The 24,814-nt window shown below is 46.1% G+C and overlaps 1 protein-coding gene across 4 annotated transcripts in view; it reads right to left on the bottom strand.

Annotated features, from left to right (window-relative positions):
- The window catches only part of Olf413 (DBH like monooxygenase olf413), a 239,843-nt gene that overhangs the window by 149,923 nt on the left and 65,106 nt on the right, over positions 1–24,814 (bottom strand). The window contains exon 1 of one of the 4 annotated variants that reach the window (XM_076762426.1): positions 17,781–17,828. The exons of the other annotated variants lie outside the window; for them this stretch is intronic. The gene's annotated coding sequence lies outside the window, so the exon portion shown is untranslated. Of the gene's footprint in view, positions 1–17,780; positions 17,829–24,814 lie in introns of those variants that run through there. 4 annotated transcript variants of the gene reach the window in all.

Genomic DNA, 24,814 nt, shown 5'->3' with positions numbered 1-24,814 from the left:
GAAGATAGAAGGAGTCCCAACGAAGACTTCCTCTCCATCAAAGATCGTTCAAGGGGTGAATGCGCGACTAAAGGATCAAGGGATCAGAGGATCGTCTGCATCGCGCATACAAATAACCGATCGAAGATTCCACGGTCGGCGGAAGTGCATTAAACGTGGCTTAGCGATCGAGTGTAATAGGTGAACCTGCTCGACTAGGCGTTTATTGTGCCCAGCACGTCTACGGTTTTTCCGATCCCCTCGTATCCGATCCCTGTGTTCCTGTCCGTCCTGTCTCTCTCTGACACGACCAGGTCCAACCCTTTCCCCGACGCAAAGGCGTCAGACTGCCAGCGAGACAACCGCAGGGCATTTAACCACGACGATGCCCAAAGGCTGTTGATGCGTTGTTGTTTGGTATTGCTGGTTAAACGGGACCCTTCGCGAACACCAGCATCCCGGAGCAGGTAACGGACGCAGAGAGCCAGGGGGAGGCTTGCCACTCGGACACGAAGGATCGTTGAAACGCGTCGGATACCCTGAATGGGAAGGCGGATCGTTTTAAGGAGGTTTTAATAGAAATATTTATATGTTCCCTTTCGTAGGGCCTCGACGGGTAGGTAGACACGGTGGCCGCGGGGGTACAATCCCCCACGGGGCACATTATTATTTATTCATGCAGTTTGACGAGGGAACAATTCGTCGTATTTACCCGGACCTTTCACGCTCGGCGTTAGCAAAATTGTCTCCCTTTTGTCCGTGCGCCGTGTATTTACCCGGTTTCGGGCCTCGGTTTCGACGCTCTTTGCCAGAAAACCGTTCGAGCGTGCATCCAGACATCTGGCCGCGTCCGAGTCGTTGCTTCTTTTCCCCGAAAGCACCTCCTCGGTCGAAGGTATACACGGGTTCTGAATAATTCGCGCGGCAAGCGACCGGAACTCGGATTGAAACGCAGGAAACGCGCCCGGAACACGCTACCGATTCCCAGGAATGCTCGCGACGCGTTTCCGTGCCCCCGACACCGATTCCGGAGGGTGTTCGACCACCGCGCGTTCCTGAGAGATACGTTCTTTGGTGGAAGGTTCCCATAATTGAACTACTCTCGTCGACTCTTACGCTTAAAATTTTTTTTTACGTAAAAAGCAAGTCCTGCGAAATTAAATACGGTAGATCGAAGAAACTATCTATTATTCAAGTGTATTTGTCGCGTAACATTTGTAACAACCCGAAGAGCGTTACCGTATCATCGGCCGACGCGAAATTCGTGGAAACCGGACGTATCCCGAGCACACAGTCCAGTGAAATAGAAGAGGGTGAAAGCTGAAGAGAAGCCGGCACGATATACAAATAATCCCGGGATTCGTTGAAAGAGGGGAAAAACTGGAGTGCTTCATTTTACTAACAAAAACTTGGGCGAAGTAGCGGAGGAAGGAAAGTTTTTCCGCCGGCCGGATCTCCTTTGTATCATCCGGCGTACTGCGAAGACGCCTCGTTGCCCAAGAGACATCGGAAGCGAGAGAAAGAGAGTGAATTCTTCCGCGATAAATTCACGACTTTAACGCGAATTAAATTTTTATCTTTCCGCGATTGTGCCGCTTCGATTCCCCGAGGAAAGGAAACCGTGTCGGTGCGGGGGAAAGTTGCCATACTCGAACACTCTCCTAAACTGGACTGCCCTAACCCTAACACGCGATCGACTTTCCTGTTCTGATCTGATTCTGAGCCCGCGCAACTAGTAGATTTAGAAACCAGATGATATGTTTCGAAAGGTAAGCTCCGATAAATACTCGGAGTACCTATCGTTCAGGGTTCAACGTGCATCGCAATGAAATTTACCCTAGCTATCCATCGGGGTGAAGGAAAAATCCAAAGGACATGGCTATACTTGGGGAAAGGTCGACGCTACCGAGTCGCCGGAAGAACAGCGTTAATATTCTGTAAAGATATCTCGTCCTGAGCGAGCTCAAAGGAACGACGATCGTAGAGACGGAACTAGGAAAACTCGTGACACGGTCCTGGGTCCCTTGCCGGAGGCTTTTGCAATTTTAATAGCTATCCCGGTCGGACGAAAGGTTATCGTTATTCGTTCCAAAAAGAACACCGCCTCGCTCCGGCTCCTACGCGCGAGCACCCTTTCCGCTCTAGTTTAATCTCCGGGCACGATAGAAAAGAACTCATTTGCTGATTAAATATCACGCAGCTGTGTACCGACGGACGTGGCCGTACAAACGGAGATTTAAACGCGCGGCTCCCGAACGTTCAATCTCTCGAATAGTTCCGATTGAACGGGATTCAAAGGATTCGAGTCAAAGGACCAGCAGAGCAATGCGCGCCGGCTGTAGTCGGAATCGGGGGAATTGTAGGACGGCACAGAGGAACAAGGAGCACAGGTAGGAAATCATGGAGGAGACGTTTCTCACCTCCCTAGATATATTTAAAGCACCCAGAGAGAGAGAGAAAGAGAGAGGGAGTTGGAAGAAAGGAGCCAACACAGTGCAAGCAGAGGACGATCGAAGATACGACGTTGTTTCCCTACAAACTACCGAGGGTGCTGCCACTCCCTCGCCCACGTTTTCGGGATCGCAAGAACGCTCGCGGCGTATCCGACGATCTCGAAACGCCTCGCATGCGGGCAAATATATCATTACTCATTCCCAGGCGACACCTTTTGCTCGGTCGCCCGGTTATAAATCTGCAAATACGCCGCGTGTCCTGGCTTGCAATGCCCGCTACGCCACACTCTCTCTCACTCTCTTTCTCTTACTCCACTTTGTCATCCTCCGTACACCTCCGATCCCACCTTCTCTCTGTTCCTCCCTCAACGTTTTTCTTCCACGACTTATTCTTCCTGTATCCCAGGTGGGTTCGAAGACATTCACCTTGGCACGGCCACGCTGGAATTTCAGGTACATCGCGCGTATTCTCGGCACGTATTATTAATTATCGTCGAAGGGAGCCGACGACGAGAGCGGCGTCGCGACGAAAAACACGCGGGAACGAGCTTCCAGCGGCGAGAACAACGGCGCAACACCGCGACCAAGAAAACTAGATCGCGAACGTTACGCCCGTTCGGAGAAACGGGCAACTTAATGCGATCATTAGCACGCGTTTTGTAACGTGCAACGCGCGATAAATATAGCGATTGTTCGCCGCGTCTGAGAGAACGCGCTACGCCGTTCAAGTTTCTTGCGCCCGAGCCTCGCAACGCAACGTTAATTTTAGTTAATTCTATTCTCTGTCTTCTGACAGCTTCTAGCGGACCCCCTAAACGCTATCCCGGCCAATTACTAGCACCGCTGTTCGTAATTATTCGAGCGTTAGAGCTTCGTTAGACGACCAGCGTGAAGAGTGCCGATTTGGAAACCGTGTTCTCGAACGAGAATAAATCTCTTCTTATTTCGCATTTCCTAACTGTCCGTTATTTATAACAAGAAGGAGGTGTGGTTAATTTGATTCGTCGGCAACTCTTAGTCCGCGCGGCACTACTTTGCCAGAAATCTGTTATTGCGCGTAAGTCGAGGCAGGAAAAGATCGAGTGGAAGTATCGAGGCTGCGCGTCGCGTAAATTCAAGAGCCAATTAAAATCGCGGCGGTAATTGGAACGGAGGAGCGCGCAGCGATATTTTCCAAACAAAAAAAAAAAAAAAAAAAACAAAAGCACGGCACTTTGTCGGCTGCGATATATTCCGCGGGATCTCGTAATAAAGCGGACCGGCTGAAATCCGGACTAACGTCAGGGATTTATTCGATTTAATCCTCCGGGTAGAATAAAAAGGTGAGAGGCGGATTGCTCGCGGGAAGTACGAGAGAAAAAGAGAGGAAAGAGAGATAACGCCAGAGAACCATTGGCGTCCCACGAATTGTGTCAAGAATCGCGGAGGATACGTCAGCTCGTAGACGGCGGACGTATCCGCGGGTAATGCAGACGCACGCGGTTTTATCGCGGATCTTAATAAAATTCATGAACACGAGCCAGCGGAGCCAACCAGCCAGCCGGCGACGAAAACTTTTCCCGATGGCAGACTCGCGATAAAAACCAAATTACCGGTCGCGACGCGAACTCGAATAGTTAAGGGCCGGGGCGAAACTGCCACGAAGAAAATGGGAAGAAACGTAACTGCATAAAAGGACGCGGAGGAAAACGATGCCGCGTCGCGCACGGGAACGATGGGCGAAATTATTATTTCGAATTAGCCGCCATTAATGGGAACGCCCCGAGTAATTAAAGCAGCCCGAGCCGCAACGAAACCGGACCCGTCGAACGATCAAATTCACGCGTTTATTAAATTCGCGTTCGAAAACGATTCCACCGCGTACGTCCACTGTTCGCTGAAACTATTCCATGGCTCCTCTTTTTCCTCGCATTTTTATCGCGCTATTATATTTTATTGCCGCGTTATCCGGTTACGCCTTCGCCTCGCGCATTTTTCGCCGACCTGTTGCTGCCCAAGATGGAGCCGGTCTCCTTCGGCGACATCGCGAAATTACGCTAATTGAGTTTAATAAGCGCGAGCTGAAAATATTTGCCCCGGTCCGCGGCCGCGACTTCTTCAATCCGCAAACGTAATTAGCCGTGTCGCTCTTTCTCTCGTTGCCTCGTGCCTGAGTCAGGCGTTAATTGGATTATATTTTTATCTAGGTTAGTATTCCCATGAAATCTTATTCTTTATTCCTGTGCCTGCCGCGACCGGTGATTATTCACTCATTATTTGCGAGAACGCGGTCGTGGTCTGATTACTCTTGGATTAAACGCGGCCAGAATTTAATTCGGATAATACTATTCGTTGCTCAACGAGGTGTACATTTTTAATGGAACAATAATTTCGTACAAGCGATAATAATTTATGCAAGCTACATCCTGTGGTCGTTAACCATTAACTGGTATCGTGATATATTATAATATCCCAGTGACTACATTTTTGCGAAACTATTGTATTTATAATTAATATTAATTTGCGTTGACTTAAAAGCCAATGTACAATTCCTTCGACAAATTTACTTTGCACACGCGTAGAAAGAAAAGAAATATAAAATTCCATCGTGACCCGAATGGAACTAAAATAACCTCTTCGCATTTCCGAGTTGAAAGGCATGTTTTACTCAAAATTCAAACGTTATTCGATTATTCAGATGCAGCATTATCTAAATAACCGTTCCCTCTAATAAATCATCCATTATTCGCATAAAATTTTGCTCATCTGCGTCCCGGCTCCAGCGACGCGAGAATTTCCACGCTGGAGGCGCACGACGTAGCGCGCGCCTCGCGATATTTCTCCGTTGATCGATCGAACGAGATTAAGTACACTTACGAAGGGAGCAATGAGCGCCTAACTTCGTTTTAATCGAGTTCCAGCGATCTTCTCGGGCAAGATAAATTGGCGACGCGTGTTTTATTTCGCGGCGAAAGTTACGCGCGGACATGCTCGCGCGCGTTACACGCGCGTCCTCCTCTATCGGATTAAAAAGTTCGGTAAATGAATTCACCGATAGCGAGCTTTCCCCCGTCCCGCCTTCCCACCATCGAGCTGCAACAGGCATAAGTTTCCTTTTTCCGCACTGACAGTCGGACTTGATTAAAATCTGAATGGTCCTGGATGGAAATATTATTCCGAGTTTCCGCGATGGTCTCCGGCCCGTTCGTGATTTTCCAAGCTTTGAAAAACGCAGGACGAGGAAGGAAACGTCGGAGAAAAGGAACAAAGAGCGCCGCTGCAATTTAAAAGAGAGTGCTTAAGTTTTTATGCGTCAGGGGCGGGACGAATCGCGGAAATTCGTTCGGACCTCTTCCACCCACTCTTCGTTCCCCTTTTTTGTTTTCGTTCGTTTTGAATCGAGTTACGATGTATCCCATCGTTATGACCGTCCGCGTTCAAGCGGTATTCGGGGGCAAGTAAATAGTTAAATTCGTCGACGACGTTCAACGCGTAAAGTTTTACGACTTGTAAAAACTTTTTCCCGCGAATTAACATAAATTTCCGTCGGTCAAGGGAAACTCCCGGGCCCGATAATTTCAAAATTTCACGAACACCGGTCTAGTTTTAAGCGACTCTTAGCAATGCAAACACCGCGGTCGTTAACGAACCTCCGCAGGCGCCCTAATTGCGGCCATTTCGCCAACTTGCGACAAAAATGTCGTTTCTCGTTGCTTCAATGACTTTTCCTACTATTAATGGAACTTTCGGAGCAAACAACGCGCTGAAATATTACGCGCCCCGTTCCTGTTCCTGCATAAACTTAATTATAAGCATTGTTCGACGAACGCATCCACTTTGTGCGCGATCGACGTTGCTCCAAATTATCGTGTCGACGAATATGGACAACAATCCCGACCGATTTACGAAGTTTCTCGGTTGACCACTTTATTCGAATCGAATTACACAGAGTTCCGGAGTTTGACACTGTTTATCTATGCTCCATATATTAGGGAGAACATTTGCTCGGGATCTGATTCATCGAACTTGCAATTATAGCTCCACAACTTCCCTTAAAAGTTTGGTCCTACGAACGACCGTCATCAACGCCACTGATCTGATTTATAAAATTTTTGCAGATCAGTTGATCGAACTCGTAATCTTGTAACATCATATACAGGGTGTTCGGCCACTCCTGGGAAAAATTTTAATAGAGGATTCTAGAGACCAAAATAAGACGAAAATCAAGAATACCAATTTGTTGATGGAGGTTTCGTTAAAAAGTTATTAACAATTAAATTCAAACATTTCAATTCGTTCTGGAAAAATTATTTTCGATTGCGGGGGTCAATTACAATCATTTTTGGTCATTAGACATACCCCCGAAATCCTACGCATTTTCGAGAAAAAAATTACTTACCGAAAATATAATGTCTGACCATACCGTTGATTTATTCCCCTGAAATATCTTGGAAATCTTTAAAACGTCATAACTTCTGAACGGATTGGACGATTTTAGTGTTTAAAAAAGCAAACTACGCGTATTTTGATGGAGAATATGTACAAATCGTAAAAATATTCGAAAAGTTGGTCCTTGACCCCGCAAAATGAGAAAACCCCCATAAAAATGGTCCAATTTTCAAACAGCCATAACTCCTACAATTGTGAATATATTTCAATGAAACTCTTTTCCGAAGTAGAGCTCATGTGTACCTATAAAAAAGTATTAGACAACTTTTCTGTAGGGTGTCAACCCAAATTACTAAAAATGAAAATGGAATTTTTAAGAAAAATCGACAGGGGGTAGGTGCCTAAATTTTTCGACAAAAAAAAAATTTTTAATTAATTCTAAAAAAATTATTTTCGATTGCGGGGGTCGATTACAATCATTTTTGATCAATAGATATACCCCCAAAATCCTACGCATTTTCGAGAAAAAAATTCAGTACGGTCGGAACTTTAAACGTTAATAACTGTTTAACGAAGTCTTCATCAACAAATTGGTATTCTTGATTTTCGTCTTATTTTGGCCTCTAGAATCCCCCATTAAAATTTTTCCCAGGGGTGGCCGAACACCCTGTATACAAATTGATCTTTAAACCCTGTAACTCTAGTCGCTACTAACGATTGCATATCGAACAATGGAACCAAAATTTCTAAGATTTTTCTATCAGAGTGTTGGAACATTGTGAGACCTTAGATTTTGATAAATTCCTGATACAACACCGTAATATATAAACGGACAAATGTTGAAGTCTATGGTGAACATGTTAATTATCTCACGCGATGTTCGGAGCGCTGTACCGTATTATCATTTCCACCCTCCAGGAATGAACACGTCGTAGCTCGAAGGAAACGCTGACGTTTAGAGGAGACCAGATAACCGTGCGGTTCCAGACTATCTATCAAGAACTGGATCGCGTCAGCGGGATGCTGAGAACCTTTGCACGCGCCTGAGGTTTCTTGCCGGTTGGTGTTATTGGTACCGAACCACGGTGTTCAATGGCAGCTGGGTCTCTCTCCAGCCTGTTTAAGCGCCGTTGGAGAATGGGGCCCCGGGATGGTGTGTATTGGTCGAGGTCTCACATTACATAAGTATAAGCCGGCAGCGCCAGCACAATACCAACGCTGTCTGGAAGACGCCCGTTCTACGCCACTCCTTTGTAAACATGTATCTGGGGGTCGAATGCCTACACATATGCATCACGGTTCACCACCAAACAGAGGGAACGACAGAGAGCGGGAGAGAGAGAGAGAGAGAGAGAGAGAGACACGAGGACTCGTTGCGTCCGTACAATGCAATGTTGATATTGAACACACGCGACTCGCTGCGGAACTGCGAAATGCGCACCGGAAAGTAGACCCGACAGTGGGGGCCGTCTTTGATCCGGGGCTTCTCTTTGACCGCCAACCGACCGATATGATAATATTCGACGCTTTTGCGACGCCGGTTTTTCACCCCTCGATCGATACGGATCGCCGGCTGGACAACATTACCCCTACGATTCAGGCTGCTCCGTGATACCACCAAACACGAGGTGTGCGAGTGAACCTTACATCCCATCTATTTTTTCAGTCCATTTTTCTGGGGTTCCATTACCATTATCGTGTTACCAAAATACGCGTTGTTTGCATTTTGAAACATTAAAATCGTCCAATCCGTTCAGGAGTTATGATTTTTTTATATATGGGAGAACATGTCTGGCCTCAGATTATGTTTTCGGTTAAGAATTTTTTTCTCGAAAGTGTGTAGGAATTCGGGGATATGCCTATTGACCAAAAATGATTGCAATATACCCCTACAACTAAAAATAATTTTGCAGAATGATTTGAAATTTTTTTTTTCGTCGAAAAATTTCTGCATCTACCCCCTGTCGATTTTTCTTAAAAATTTGTTTTTGATTTTTAATAAACATAAGAAGAGAATGTATAATATATTTATAATAAAGTCACCTCCGAATTTTCAGGACGGTATGACAGTCAGATTGGACCACGAAAGTCTAGAAGGTGTAAGGTCTACTCGTATACCTCCTCTGTGATACCACCACCGTGTGCCCAACTTCTCGACGTTCGAATTATAACGAAGAGTACGTCCGCGTTTGGAGTCGACTAACTTTGCACTTAGGGGCAGGGAGAATGGGAAAAGATTATAAAATTAAACCAGGGTGGTCCCGAGAGTCACGTGGAGGCTTTTATACAAACTAAAGCACTTCTGTCTTGGGGGTAAACAACTTGGATCAAGTACAGTCACGTGGCCTTCAACTATGGTAAAATCAGTTGTACCCTAAATGTCTTCAGGTACCTATCTTTAATTTAATCTTTTATCAATTGCCCTGTAATAAAGGAATAGTTTTCATCGATGATACAACTAAAATAGCAGTAAATGAAAATCCTGTAGAAGAATGTCTTATCGATAAGAAGCTAATATGGACACGTGACTTGCAGCAAAGAGACAGCTAATGAAAATAAAATTGTAGAATCATCCTGAAACCGGTTTGAACCTAAGCAAACAAACAAACTTAACAAGTTATCCATTGCATCTGCCTATTCGTTCGCTTCGTTTAGGCACAGCCATGCTTCATATTTCACACGTTCCCTGTACTGTTGGTAAAATGCTCTTAGGGGATCCTATCCCAGGGTGTGTCCTAACATGTGGGACCCACTTCAGCGATGAATTAGGGGCACAAAAAGAATGGAAAAGGTGCACGTAAATAAACGCTCCGTTTGTCCTTCCTCTCGAATTATAGCCATTTTTTTATCCCGACAATTCTCATCGCGAACCGAGCTAGAGCAACAGATTCTACTAAATTATTTATATACAATGTGTTCAATAACTCCTTGTTTTTCTTAACGGGATATTGGTCAGTTAAATGTATGTCAATTTCTTGAGTAATCCACTATGTGAATTATTGGAAGGAATTCCATTAATAATGTACGTCGCGCATGATTTATGCATGACGGTGCACCGTCCCATTTTAGCCGGAGTAGCCAGACGGTTGAACGAACGATTTTCTAACAGATAGATAGATCCTGCAGAATCTATTGTCTAAAATAGTTTTATATCCTCGTTCCTCAAATTTAATTCAGAGTTTTTATTCTTAGAACCCCTTAAATACATTTACTTATTGATTCTTTACCCCCGTCGAGATATATTGGCGTAAAAAAAGATTGCTAACGAATTCGATAAAATACGTACGGAAGATTGAGAAATTCTATAAGGGTTGTATTTGGGCCGAAGGCGGTAGTTTCGAGCACTTCCTAAAGTGAGCAACTGCAAGTTACACGAGTATAAAAATGGCTATCCGAGGATCTATTTCGGGGAAGAAACTTCTGAATTATTTATGATATGGACGAACTCGAAGGGGGCCTCGTTACGATTCTGAGAAAAACGTTTTTTATCGAATGTACACGTTACGACATACGCTTGTGCTGTACCTGAAGAAGATAGATACTACACGAAAATACATAAAATCGACTAAAGGTACCACAATTTGATGGTACTCGTCGACCAATGAGCTAGAAATCAACGTAAATTGCAAAATTGGTTACCGCTGCTAAATCCTCGACGCGGAGGCAAAGAGTGACAACGATACTTAGCAGAGGAATCCTATTAGTTACGTATCCCCCATCCAGGATCCTGGTACCTGGTCTCCTATTACACGGCATCGATTTTTCAGGCTCGGCGTAAACGTATCGCTTTCCCAGGAATAGTAAAATCCCATAGAGGCAAGTATACCCCGCGGGGCTTGCCGTGACCAACAAGATCGACAGACTTTACGTCGGGCGTTCGCGTATCAGCCGTGAACGTATATTTCCGCGGCGAAAGATCATGAACGCCGCTGCCAGGGAAAACGTGTGGAGATAGAGGGTGGGTGCACATAAAGCAGAAACGTGAGGCAGATCCGAGAACACAGAACGGTTGAAATGGATACACCGGCGGTGGCTCGTCGCGCGATATTTCAACCGTGTATATAATCCCATATCATGGCCTGGGGCTTAGTTTCGACACCGTGGACGACGAGCCCTAATCCTCTCTTCTTCCGTGGCGAGGCCAAAAGTGGGAACCGTTGCGGCGCGCGGAGAAAAAGATTCCGGGGCCCGGCTTAGGTGCGGAGTCTGTGTGTTTCGAGCCAAGTAGAAAAAGATCGGCTCGTGGACTTGGTCGCGAGAAAGAGACGGCGATTCGAGATGGAGAATGAGCAGACAGCCCCCGTGAGGATTATGTGGGGTATAATAGGCGATCCCGAAGGTAGCCTCGCGTCGATGGCTCGGCTTTTTGTGCCCGTGGAACCGAGGACCAGGCCAGGAAGCGCGCTGAAAACCGACAACCGGCTCTCTCGATTTATCCGCCCCGAGGATCACCGCCGGGGCTGCATTACTTTTGCGGAGATGCGCTGAATTATTGCACGGAAAGTCTATCGATCTTGCGTTCCGCTTCGCTTTTCAAAGCGACAAGTTCGACCGTGAACCGGGAGTTACGGGCCAACTTCCCAACCCGGGCCGGAATTCTTCGTCGATCGACTGCTTCCGAGATCGTACCGACCCGAATTCTATGAGTTCTATGAAAGACGCCCCGGCCCCGGAATCCGACGCTCGAGCGTCGACAAACGCGAGATCGGGGCGAACCCTCTTTCCCGAATTACCGGCGAATAACAGGATTCGGCGGGAGCAAAATGGCTGCTTGACCCATTGACGTTCGCGTGAAAGTTAAACAGGAACTACCGTTCCATGCTTAAAATAGCTTCGCAACGTGTATTTACTGTACGAACACTGATGGAAATACGCGCCGATAAATCTGTCAATGCCGAGGCTACGCCGACCGGGGCTTCCAGATGTAAATAGGGGTCGTGGAATTAACGATTGGTTGTACGAGTTTTGTGGATATCGCTGCTTGGAAATTATGAAGCGCGCGAAGTTAACGTACAACCTGTCGCTGTAAACGATCGTTGCCCTTCTGACCCAAATTCCACGTCCTTTTCGGGTGTCTAAAATGGATCCAGCCACGATAAATATTTGTAAGTCTATCGTCGAACGAAGACGTCTTTTCCTAAGTGTCTCGAATCTCGCCGGGGCAAAAAACCGTATAAAAAAGCAGAGTGGTTCCCATGGACCGATCGTCTGGTCGCATAGAAATGCACCGTGACTCGGAACGAAAAAAGGTATTCTCGTCGCGTAGGAGTCAGGCACGAGCGAGCACGGGAATTAAACGAAACAAGAGGACATCGAGGGCTCGCTTGACCGCGACCGAGCTCGCGTGGCTAATGAAATCCTAATTAAGACGTTGTCGGGAACGAGCGGAACGATTCGCGGCTGGGGTAAAACCGTGGGAGGGAGAAAGAAATAGCTGGATATACACCGATGGTCGAACCGAGCAATCGACCGACCGCAAAAGAGCACTTGGCAGAAAGCTACAGTGCCAGGTTTGCGCAGTGGGGTCTCCGGGACCGGCGTTCTAACCGCGTTCAAGTAGAAGAAAAGGGTGAAGTTGGAGGAAGAGAGGGACGATGATGAAAGGTAGAGTGGTGGAATAAGTGGGAAAAAGAAGTACAAGGAAGCACAGAGGTTAGAGAGAGAGAAGGGCGGGGGCGGTGCACTGAGGGGGGTTAAGAAGAAAAAAGACATCCGCGCGGAGAATAGCGCACGGGACGTTCGTACGAAAGCGGAGTCATTAAAACAATTAGAGGAGAGCGTAGTTTTCTTCGCAGCGAGGAACGGAGCAACTACGAGCTGGAAAGGTGCCTTTGCACCGACCATGACGACGATACACACGGAGTTTCAGGCAGTTCTTAAAGGGGCGAACGTCTACCAAGCGGAATAAGGTCTTGCACGGACGCGCAGCCTAGTCTACCCGCGTATTAACGGCGCATTAACGCCCGGCCGTTGTCGGAGAGGCGTAAAGTAACGCGGAATTCGCGTAATTGGAGCAGCCATTATGCCGCGAGATGCAGGTAAGTGTTACATTGGATTTAAGGAGACCGGCGGGAATTTATCTTGTTCCAGAGTGTCTCGGTTTGACGGGTGCTCGTTATTCTTATGGGTCGAGGAAGCTCTTTGTTCGGACGGATACCGCGGAACCCGGTTTTTCCGCGCGGTTCAATGTCTCCGAAGGAACTAAACCGTTTCCAGCTCCGGGTAGATGTTGAATAATTAAAACGATGCGCGTTTCCGTTTCCAGAGATCCGTGCGCTTTTCACCGTCTCTCGTCAAAGAGCTCCTACACTCGATACCGGGTCACTTTTTACCTGTCTCTTGTTTAGATACGCGAGCGCGTACTCAGCGCTTTGGCAGGTTTCCCGTTTGGATCTGTGCTGGTGGTCTTCGGTCATAAATCTAGTTAAGGACCCCAATGACGCTCTTCGAACGTAAAACTAACCAAATGGCCCGTTTAACGGACTCACCCTACGAATGTGCAATATATTGTCCCGAGACGGAAGGACCGCCAAGCGGAATCTCGTAAACGAAACTCTTGGGTTTTCTGTTCCATAAACATTATTTTAAACGATTCGAGCGAAAAAAAAATTACTCGAAACGATAATATAATTCCACGTTTCAGTCAATCCGTGACATTATGCTTGCTGTTTCCGACTCTTTATGAAGAAGGTTGTTTTTGATGCAGTGACGGACGGGAACCTTATCTTGTTTATACGTTATAAACGAGTGTACATACGTGCGGTACGAACCGGAGAACGAAGCGAATAACTGAATCGGTTTGAATCAATTCTTTGTACAAATATAACATGCATTTGATAAAATTCTCTGCGGAGTTTTATTCTGGAACGTACAGCGTCTTCGCGAAATGTAATTTACAATTTCTGAAGGTAAATTTACGCGAAATACTCTAACAACAAATAATAAATCATTTTGCTACTAAATTACAATCTGTTTCGTACGAGTATCTGAGCTTTTATGTTTAAAATTGAAAACGTGTTGGAAGAATGAAGAAATTAAAAAATGATTGTGGAAATAAAGCAGGAAAATACGTACGTGTGTGTACAGAAATGAGGGTTGAATAAACTGGTATTAAAAATGTCTGGTATAAGGATTCTTGCACCGCGCGAAGAGTATTTCTGCGAAAGACGATTATGGTCGCTAGTGGTGAAAGGGTTAAACGTTGGTCGAGATACGTGGAATCGTGACCTAATTTTCAACGAGCCCCGACGCCGTGAAACGCTGTGGAACGCCGCGGTGCACAACCGTGCACAGCCGCGTATTAACGATACCGCGGAGAGGACCGACGACGACGTCGAACCGACGCAAAGTAACGCGGAACTCGCGTAAGTGGAACGGTCATTATGTCGAGCAGCGCGGGTAAGTAGTAAGTTAAATTCAAAGAGTCCGTAAGAAGTGGAGTCCGTCGAGTCTCGCGCTTATGCGCTCCAATTAATCATACGTATTCCAACGGGAAGCCTCGCGCGGCCTTCTCCACTTTGTCGCGTTGATTTTACGCGTTGGTTTTACGCGTTGGAACGCTTCAAAATCCGATTCCAACGCGATTTCTCCGACCTGTACACTTCATCGACTACACAGAGACAAAAATAAACTTCAGAGACGCGCAAAATTTTGGTTCAGATTAAAATAACGAAGAAAAGACGACGAATCTTTTACTCGATAGAATAAAAGTTTAAAATGAAGATTTAGAGATACGTCACGTACGGATGTAGCATATTTTGTTCGTCGCGCATTGCATCGTATTTTCTGCTTCGTTTTGTAGTTATATAGAAATTTCATTACGTATCGGTTTTATTATTTCCAATTATTGTTATATTGCAGAATAATAATTATTTTCGTTTCGTTAGAATAATTACCTTAACCAACGGGAGCAAATGTAATTGATATTTTAGACACTATTTTATTACGTAATATGGATATAATAAAGGGAAAATTTATGTGAAATAATAAACAGTTATCGGAAAAGGCAATTGTGACTCGTGAATTTAATAAAACTTTTTCAGAAAATGTATTACTCGTAAAAATTTATAATATTATTACGCAAAGTAGGAAATTAATAATGTGGTAATGTGAAAGTTTAACGTATACGAGTAAATTAGAAATTTAATTACCATTTAATAATCAATGATATTTACCATTATTTTTCAAGAAAGAGAAATTTTCAAATTCAATTCTCTCAAAAACGAAGTCTCGTACGGAGACATTTTATCCTAGATTTTCAATTTCTTTTTCACGTAGGATCCCACCCCCTTCTCGATTTTACGAGTGACTCTGATACAGGGGATGTTTTCTACCTTAGATTAGATAAACGAACAAAGTTCATGGCCCAAGCTAAGTTTGGCTCGGGCAAAGTTTCATCAAAATCAGAATCTGACAAGTTGCAATGTTCCTCTGTCAGGGGCAATCTTGATAGATCCATAGAGTACCTCGTGTTCGGACGTACGCGACGCGGAGGATCGTCGACGTAGACGCGCATGCTAATCGTGCAGAGCCGTCGAGCTCGCGAGTTTACACCGACCGACGATTATCCTCGATGCCTTCGCGCGGTTGGACGCCTTCGGGACTTCTCAAAGGAACGACGCCGATTACCATTAATGGACCGTAATGGCATGTTAATGGCAGTATATTCTACCGGGACGTTATGGCTGATTCGACGCATTAGCCCCGGGTTCTCCTTCAGTCTGTCCTAAATCACGGCCTTCATTAATATTAGAAAACTCTGACGTCTTTCCACGTTTGAAATACGTCGTTGCTCGCGACTATCTCGTAATTTTGATTACCGCATAACCGCTCGGATGGCCGTGAAATCAACGCGCGAAGAATTTAACGGACACTCGTGCCGAGGTAACGGATTAAAGAAACACCGATTAATCGTCGCGGAAAGAATTCCCCCCGTTTACGATTATCGCCTGGTAATTGCTTTCGTCGATATGCTTCGCGCGTTGGGAACTCGACGAAACGCTCGTGGAATATTCAAGAATCCTTTGGATAATCATAAGGCAATTCGAGAACGTTTAAGCGCGGCAACTTTGAAACTGTGTTTTTTAAAATTCTTGCTCGAGTAAACGTTCGAGGATAATTTATGTAGAATGATCGTTCGGGGAAAAAATATTTTCCTATTATTTACAAAGCACTAGATAATCCTTTGTCGAGCACTCTTGAATGCACGTACACGGTCTGTTCTCCACGCTCGGCGTTGCGAAAACTGTCAACCGTAACGATTTATCGTTACTCTGCTCGAGCAAATTTCCATAATTTTCTATATCTCAAGAGAGCATAATGGTATTCGTTTCAAACTTCCACCGTATATTTTTAACGAATTGTTTTATGCGCGATGGGCTATAAAACCCAGAAATAATTCACTGTAAAGTACCCATCGCGCACGCTAAACTCAGATTTTCAATTAAATTGTCTCAACGATCCGATAAATCGTATAATTTTACGAGTAACGATACACGTGTCGTATCGAATAGAAAATCAGAGTATTTGCGAAATATGCTTAAATCAAAATCTGTAATTCTTAGAACCTTGAGCCGTAAACGGCCCTAGGAGGTCTGATCTCGATTTATCGAACTAGATTGTCTATTGCCCAGGGTATGGACGTTTTATCGTAGCCCCATAAAACCCATGTATATCAGGTATGTCAAACACGCGACCCGAGCTATTATTAATATAGATTCTACTATCCCCTTGACATTCTTGAGCAAGGCTACGTTAATAACAGCACACTTATTTTCACTCGATTCTAATTTCCCAATGTTTGCAAATTTCGTACGACACAGGCATGCTATTATTTTTTATTTTCAATATTATTTCTTTAATATTTAAAATAACATCGAGTCATGGCTTAATATTGAAATTTTCGAGTATAAACAAAGGGAGGTAAAAGACCGTAAGCATAATTTTCATTGTTTGGTAGAGTATAGAGCGGTTTTAAGTGGCTGGCGGCTACTGTGGACAGAATTCGACACTCGTCCCGATCGGTCGGAATTCCTCGCGCGACGAATTAAAATATTCAGGTGCACTTTCTGGGGGACGAAAACTCGGGCGGGTAATCGCGCTTTAAATTGCTCGGGTGCACCGTGCCGCGGTGTGTATGGAGGCAGCAACAGCGAGGCCACGCCGCTGCAAGAATGCAACGAGATTTACAACGAGGACGCAATTCCGGCTGACGCATTTACAACGAGGAAACGAGCCGTATTATAAAGAGGAACACGGGTGTCCCGGCGTAACGCATCTTGACGGCAGGAAATTAGATCTCCGAGGATGAAATTGGTTAACCCGGACGCCGCATCGTTTTTCAGGGCGTAAACGGTATTTCTGTGCCGCGCGCCGAATTATAAATGCCTTAAAAAGCTCGTATCTTTCGGCAACAGGAAGGAAATATCACTTAGACCGGCCACGCGATACCTGTTCCGCTGTTTCGTTTCTTCGAAACGTGAATAGGTTAGCTATAGACGGCTCACCCTAGCACTATGATCGACCTTTTCCTTAAAGAAAAGTATCAAGGAATTGTACAGGATTTCTACCGAAGAGAAAAGTAAATCAAAATAAGAAGATGGCCACTGTAGATGGTTAATGTTTTCGTTGAATATCCGTGCATACTTCGACTAGAATTCGCTCGAACAGAAATATGCAAAGACTCGCGAATCGTTCGTCAGACAGTAGGAAAATTGTAATTTACGGAGATCATGTTTCCAAACGCCGAGATATCTCAAATATGCGATGGATACCGTGGCTTTTGGAATGAATTTGCAGACGTTTAAGAGCCCCGGAATATTCGAAACACGTTCCTATCGGAATTCCGCCTTGAAATTAAAATATTAAATCTCGGGAAGTGCGGGTGATAAGGAGTGCTACGTAACGGGTAAGTGACGTTCATGATAAAATTCTTTCACCCGAAGTACCCGCCGATAAGATCTCGGACGTACAGCCACTTACCGTTACCTCGCGAGCGTGGGTAATAAAAAGACGCCAAAGGACGCTTACCTGAAACAAACAAAAATATTCGTTAGCACAATTTAAATAAAATAGAATTTTAATAAAAATCGAGTCGAAAGTGAAACGAAATACTCTATGTTCGATTCGATAATGTCTTTGTTTAATGTATTACTGTTGCGTAGAAAGTGCACGCTCGAAAGTTTCTCGGGAAAATTACTCTGAAATCATTTCCGGCGTAATAGTCGACGCCTAATTAATGCATCATTTCCCGCGATACTTGCTTACACAGTATCCTGCAAACTGACAAAATTGTTCGACTGTGCGGCTAAACGAAGTTAATATCAAACATGTTTGAGCTCGCTCCTATTCTCTATGCCCCACACCCCGTCGCACTTTCCCAACAATTCTCGTACACGTTGCTCCTCTATTCAGGTTTCTAATATTGCATACCCACCTCCGCACGAACGTGGGCTAAATTAGTGACGGCGTCCCTGGGACGTGTATTACACCGACCAATGTTCTCCACGGCAGATAATCGCGTGGAAACGCTTATTAAGCCGCCTTTCCACGAAACCGGACGCTCGAAATCCTGGCCCGGACAACTTTCCATTCCCACGAGAAGAAAAACGTTTCCGTTCAAATGACTCCGGTACCGAAACGTGTCAAGCACCATTTTGGAACGATCAAGGAATTTTAGTAAAGAAACGTGTACACTTTTACGACTTTACGTTTAATTCTTACAATACTTCCAATTTCCAGTCCCGTGCGTAATCAAAGAACTGGCTATATCAAATATTCGCCTCAAGGAGGAAGACTTCGTCGTCGAATAATTGGACGGCTCGATTGTCCAATCAGTAAAAAATCCATATCGATCCGCTACCTTTTCCAGAAGGAAACGCGAAACAAGTGGGAGGACTCACGTCTGCCGAGAGCTTCGCTTTTGACCCGAATAATGACCGCTCTCGACTGCGAATCTTCCGACCAACGACTTCTCTATTGCCTGATCATGTCCTCTTGCGTTACTTCCTGCTTCAAGCAAATACGCTCCGTTCTACGAACAAACGCGTGGTTGCCCTCGGCCATGCTGCGATTGTGAGGTACTTAAAGCACGCAGAGGATCGTCGGAAGTTTACCCGAGGGTCTGATCAACCCTCTTCCTCATCTTTTCCGTAAGGACATTGACTGTCGTTCTACGTCCCGGCTCTTAGAAGTATTTGGATCGAAGACCACGAACATAATTAGCCGTCTCCTAGTACCAAGGGACATATATTCCGAACGTGAAGAAGCTATTGATCGTACTTTGAGCTTTCTGAACGCGGAGAGACGAGTTAAAAACCGCCGCGAAAGGTCACGTAGAATGGTGTTCCGTACAATGGGCCAGAGAAAACCCTCCCTTCGCCACTTAAGTATCATCAGAGGTAGACTCTGTCCCGTCCGGGAGGTGACCTACTTAGCCGTTTCGCCAACAATCTTGTACTATTACAATAATTGTCAGCGAAACGTTACCAGCGGAGGCCACGGCGAAGCGAGGTCACCAGCGTAAATACTTGGTCTCGCGAGGGCTCACACATTTCTATGCGAGAGTTTGACCCTAGAATAGTATAGCGAGACGTTCTGCGTTTCCCCGCTCATTTTTCGTCACAGATTTGTTTGCAATTTCCATGAAGCGTGCCCTGATTGTCAACAGCCTCTAAAATAGATAACTGTTTGTGTGACTCGGTGCCTGGTTGATGATAATTTCGCGGTATATAGTTCTCCGGTACATCGTTAACTAGGTTACGTACATATGTAGCATTACAAAATTAACGACAGTTGCCGTGGGCTTGTGCCGAATGCACGTTACGGCACGCTAAATTCTGTCCCGATATCAGCGATAGGCAAAGCGAGGACAGCAAACGTTGGTACTCGGGCTAAAATTCTATAAGATTTTGGACTCGCGATTTACACGCGAACGTTTTGTTTATCCGTTGCGATTCGCAATTTCTTCGTGGATGGAGCTACTTAAAGCAGCAAGACACGCGCAGACGAAAACGTTCGACGATATCGCCGGGTTCGTGCATCGACGTAACGGTCGCGGATGAAATTAGGGTTCTTCGCAAACGAGAAAACTTTTCAGCCGGAAAATTACTCAAGGACCGATACTCGAATGTCGGTGACGTTGATCCTATTTATTATCGGGGAAAAAACCATCAGAGACCTGTCCCCCGGCGTCCCGTCGTTCTCTGTTTATCATTCGGTAATGCTAAACGGGATACGAGAGCCACTTTCCGAGTCGTTAAAACGCGTAGCACCGAGAGAGCACGCCGTGAACGGGCGAAATAGGGGACAAAATAAATACGGGCACAATTCAACTGTAACGAGACCCGTCGCTTGTATTTTCACGCTGGACGAGAGATCATGGATTTGCGAGAACGGGGGAAGAAGCGGAAGCGCCACGAGGGGGTAAAAAGCGGAAGAGAGAAGCTGCGGAGGAGCAAGAGGGTAACAGGATGAGGGAAGGGAACAACGGAAGAATGGACGGGGAAAAAAGGAGGCGAACAGAGAGAGGTGGGGATGCAAGGAACGTTTCGCGAAATTATCCTCGACCCGCACGAGCCATCTGGTTCCGTGCAAACGCCAAGAGGGAGCATAATAGGGTAATACAGAACGGCCTACAAAACAACGCACCGAGACATTCCGTAATTGGCCGTGGCTACCGAGACCGGAGAAAAGCGCGAAAACCGCCGCATACCTGAAGGCTTGCCTGCAGACCGTCGACGCTCTACCTCCATGCTAATGTCACTGCCGCGTATCATCGTCGTTGCATGCTCCGGATGTTCGCGGCCAAGACAACGACCGCGCGGGAATTCCAGCAGCATGCAAAATGACGCGCGATATATTTTTCAGGACAAAAGAATGCCGGTATCCCCGTACCACGAGCACGCTCAGACGACACCATTTGCACTGGCTCGTGGAAATTTGTCTTCCTTCGACGACGGATAACACAGACTCCCTTGGTCCTCCGCCACTGGCAAACACGCTAATATTATAGCACTTTATTGCTTCGTTTTACGTTTTATCTTTCCTTAGTATTATCTACGTTGTGCTACTATTGCGTTACACTCTGTGCTTTCTAACAAGTCTTTTGCAATCTAGCTCTCAAACGCTGTGCTCGACCTCTCGCACCTAAAATCTGCGGGATCATTCTAGGAATCTATTCCCACGAGCATTATACACGCAACCACTCCGTCTGGTCTGAACGGACTGTTCCGAATATTTGTTGAAAACCCGTGTCGCTTGATCATTCGGATCGATTCTACTTATCCTTCTATTTTGTTCTATCTCTATTATTTGTCGAGCCATTTAAGTAAAACACCCTTAGGAGAAGAATATCAATATTATTAAATGCTCTATTTGTACGCGAAGATTCACAACAATCCGAGGTGGTAAATTAGGCGTCGTGGCCCATACAATCTGCAGCGAACAAATATCTCTGACAGCTACAAAAGGGTACGAACGACGAACAATTTAGGGCAATGAACGAGTAAAACGTCGTAAGCGTTGTCAAGAACACTAGCTTCTCCCGGAGCAAGGGACAGCTCCTAATTAATACGGTGTTGGAGGACAGACAGTGGTAAGACGAGAATATCTCAAGCGCGACCGCCAAAGTGGGGAGTATTCATGATGCGGGTCTAATGTCCTAATGTCATTCGATCGCGCACAATAGGCCGGTGTCATACACTCGTTCTCGTCTCTCTGTTCTTCCGTCGTATCGATCCCTCTCGAGCCACTCTGGCACCCCTTCTGCATCCTCTTCCGCGCGACGCCAGGGCCCTAAGACGTAATTTCGTGACCATGCCAAGCAAAGGCACGACCGGCATTATTACCGAGCGACTGTCATAAAACTCGGCTGCCGCGAGCGTAAGCTCGAGACCAAGCAGCATCCATCGTAATGGTAATTTCTGGCTGGGACATATGCGCATTGGAAGACGGATGAGACGTCAGACCGCGCTCTCCGTGTCTGAGTAACGCGGACGCTGCTGGAAAATGGATGCTTACGTGCCCGTAAGTTTGCTCCTAATTTCCTAAGCACCTCCGCCCCAGGATGGATGATGCGCGGTGAAATTAACGCGCATCTTGCTAACTTTCGTCCAATTGCTCTCGAGCCTCTACAAATGGCCCCTCGTAGTCGCCGACTGCCCCACACGAGATCACGCGCCTTCGCACGACCCCCAATGGGGTCACCTATTAAACGAACCTTTAAATCGTTCCTTCGCTCGATCCATGGGATTTAACAAAAATTTTCAAACTGTAACAGTTAAATGGCGAAACTATGATGCGATCGAAGAAGTGATTACTGAGAAGGTCGCCGTGCCACCTGGACGATGCGATCGATAAAACCATTGCCTAACAATTGCCCGCGCGTCGAACCTTTAAGCTACTTTTCTACCCAACCGACGAAACTATGATCGAGGAAGTAATCGCTAAAAAATTGCTGTACCGTTCGCGTAAAGTAAAATATCCCTTTAAGACGTTCTCCCATTCTTGTAACGCGACTACAACGTAATCAAGAAAACGATCACGCGACAGTTGCCTGCGCGTCGAACCTCTAAGCCCTTATGTCTGAACAAAGAAACTGAAACGCAATCACGAGGATGTTGAATCTTCGAATAAGCGATAGCCTAACCATTGGTAATGCCTTTAGTAATTCAATTTCTTCGCGATTTCGTCTTTAATGCAGACACGAGTGGTTATTTCCTGACTCTGCAAATCGGAGATGGATGTTGCGTAGTGGGATTAGTGGAAAATCACGGTCATAGATTTTACACCTCATACGAGGGGGTTGCAGAAAGAAAGATTGCTGTTTCTTCGCTACGTGGTTTATTTTGTAAATTTAAAGTCGATTTGTAGGGAAGCTGTTCAAAATCTCGCGACTTAAGTCAATGAAGTTCTTCGAAGTAAATAAACGAAAAAGAATAGATCGAGGAAGGATCAAGTAAAAACGTAGGAGAAAGCGTGTGTTGCGTCGAAAAAGGAACATTTCGCGCACTGATGCGGGTCAGTGTATATTACGACGAAGCGTGCAAACGTTTGGTCTTCGAACGGTGATTACGGGGGCTGCAAAGATTCGATTAGCCGGATGTTGAGCGGGGGTTGGGGGATACCGAGCGTGAAATTAGAAGCACGCGATCGTAACGGCCGATTAAGTCTTAAGCCTACTGTCAGTACAGCGATAATAACCACCCTGTTTGCGTATCGTTGACCGTTGCCTGGTCCCGCGAGCCGTTCCTGTTTGCCCAACGTCCGACGACGTTGCGATATCAATTGGCGAGTTAGATCACGCCATTTTATTCCCAGATGGAGGATGCCGTGTTGGCTGATCCGTCTCAGAATAGTGGAAAGATTCGATCGAGATGCGTAGCAATTTGTGCGTTTAGAGCAGCGATAAACTATACACGGCAATAACGTATCCCGGGAGAAAACGCGAATTAATTGGATTATTATTAATAGCGAAGCAAATACAATATTCGCGTCCTCGTGGCGTTAGCGAGTTTGACAAGTTGGATGAAACATCGACGTCGCCTGGGACGCGTTGCATTTATTCCGGAGTCGTCGTTTAATCGGTTCTCGACGATCTTTCCGCCGCCGACTCCTCGATCCTTTCTCCCATGATCGGAGAAACACAGACGCAATAAGCCGTCCGCGTCCAAGCAGCTTGATCGTCGACCTTGCTCCGTATCGTTGCAGACGAATTAAGTGTTTCAAGAGGGAACATCGACGACGCTGGTCTAGTCGCGAAATCTCATTATAAACTTACTACGAACGACGACAGGCTGTACACAGTCCCGTTTCCACTCCAACGAAGTCAATATAAATTGCGCCGAAAGAGATCACCGTCGGAGATTCAATTTCCAGACGAGACAACGGGAACTCGATATTCCAGTGCTCGAGAAAGAAACGGCCTCGTATAACTGACAGGTTCGTGTGACTGTATGAAATGCAATATAACGTTAGAACGTTTTGCCAAAACAAAAAAAAAAAAATATCGCCGTAAAAGCGAAACAAAAGGAAAAAAAACAACAGCAAAAAAGCGGATTTCCCTGTTGAGTCTGGACTCGGCGAATAACAATATTACTTTCCGCTTCCGTGTTGCGACGCAAACGGGTAACAGTATTATCATCGTTTCGCGTTATAATCAAAATACCGGTTCATTTACGACACGGAACGGGAACAGTTCCACCGAAAAGGTTGCCGATAAAACCGCCGGTCACGACCATACGATACACGCCTCTCCCTTCCGGCCGGCGACAACAACGGAATAATATTGTTCAACCGCGAAGGGACGTGTCGCTACCCAGCGATCGATGGATCTCATCCATAAACAGCGACGATCTTCCCCGACGGCCTAACGCACGCATTCAGCTGATCCAGTTATGGAATAAGCACGAGAAGAGCAACCGAGAAAGAGCGCCAACGGGCAGCCAACGGTCTCTGACTTATGCATGCCACTGGACACACGAAGAAACGTACGTGGCCAACGTTACCCCGGGTCCCCGGCTGTTCGAGTTTGCATGCACGGTTACACGATGCACGAAAAATATGCAACAACCACAGCTCGCGGTCGAGGAAAAGCAAGAGAAGAGGAGGCTGCAGAGGTGGGGGGTAGAGGATGCTGCGGGATAACTGCTCCGAGAATATGTATGCTCCGTGCGGAGTAACGGTACCGTAGAGACTGCGGATGACCCCGCCTGTGTAAATGCACGACCTCGACGGAGACGGGACACAAGGATCGGCAGCCTCCTCGTATCGTCCTGTCCTTCTTCCATGCGACCTCGCCGACTTTACCGGTTGCCGTCGTCGCGCGAAACACGTAACATTCTCTAACGTATAAGTACCGTACGCCACGCGGAACACGCAACCAACGCGCCAATCACCACACAACCCGGACCACCCTATGCATTACGTGCTCGGGTCGTATCGGCGTGGCTCACGTGTTCGCGCACCCGGAATGTATCATTTTGATAATCTCGCGCCGAAGAGACGCGGATATTACC

The sequence above is a fragment of the Colletes latitarsis genome, chromosome 3, assembly GCF_051014445.1.
Source record: "Colletes latitarsis isolate SP2378_abdomen chromosome 3, iyColLati1, whole genome shotgun sequence".
NCBI lineage: Eukaryota > Metazoa > Arthropoda > Insecta > Hymenoptera > Colletidae > Colletes > Colletes latitarsis.
The sequence above is the reverse complement of the archived record's forward strand: the minus strand, read 5'-3'. Positions and strand labels throughout refer to the sequence as shown.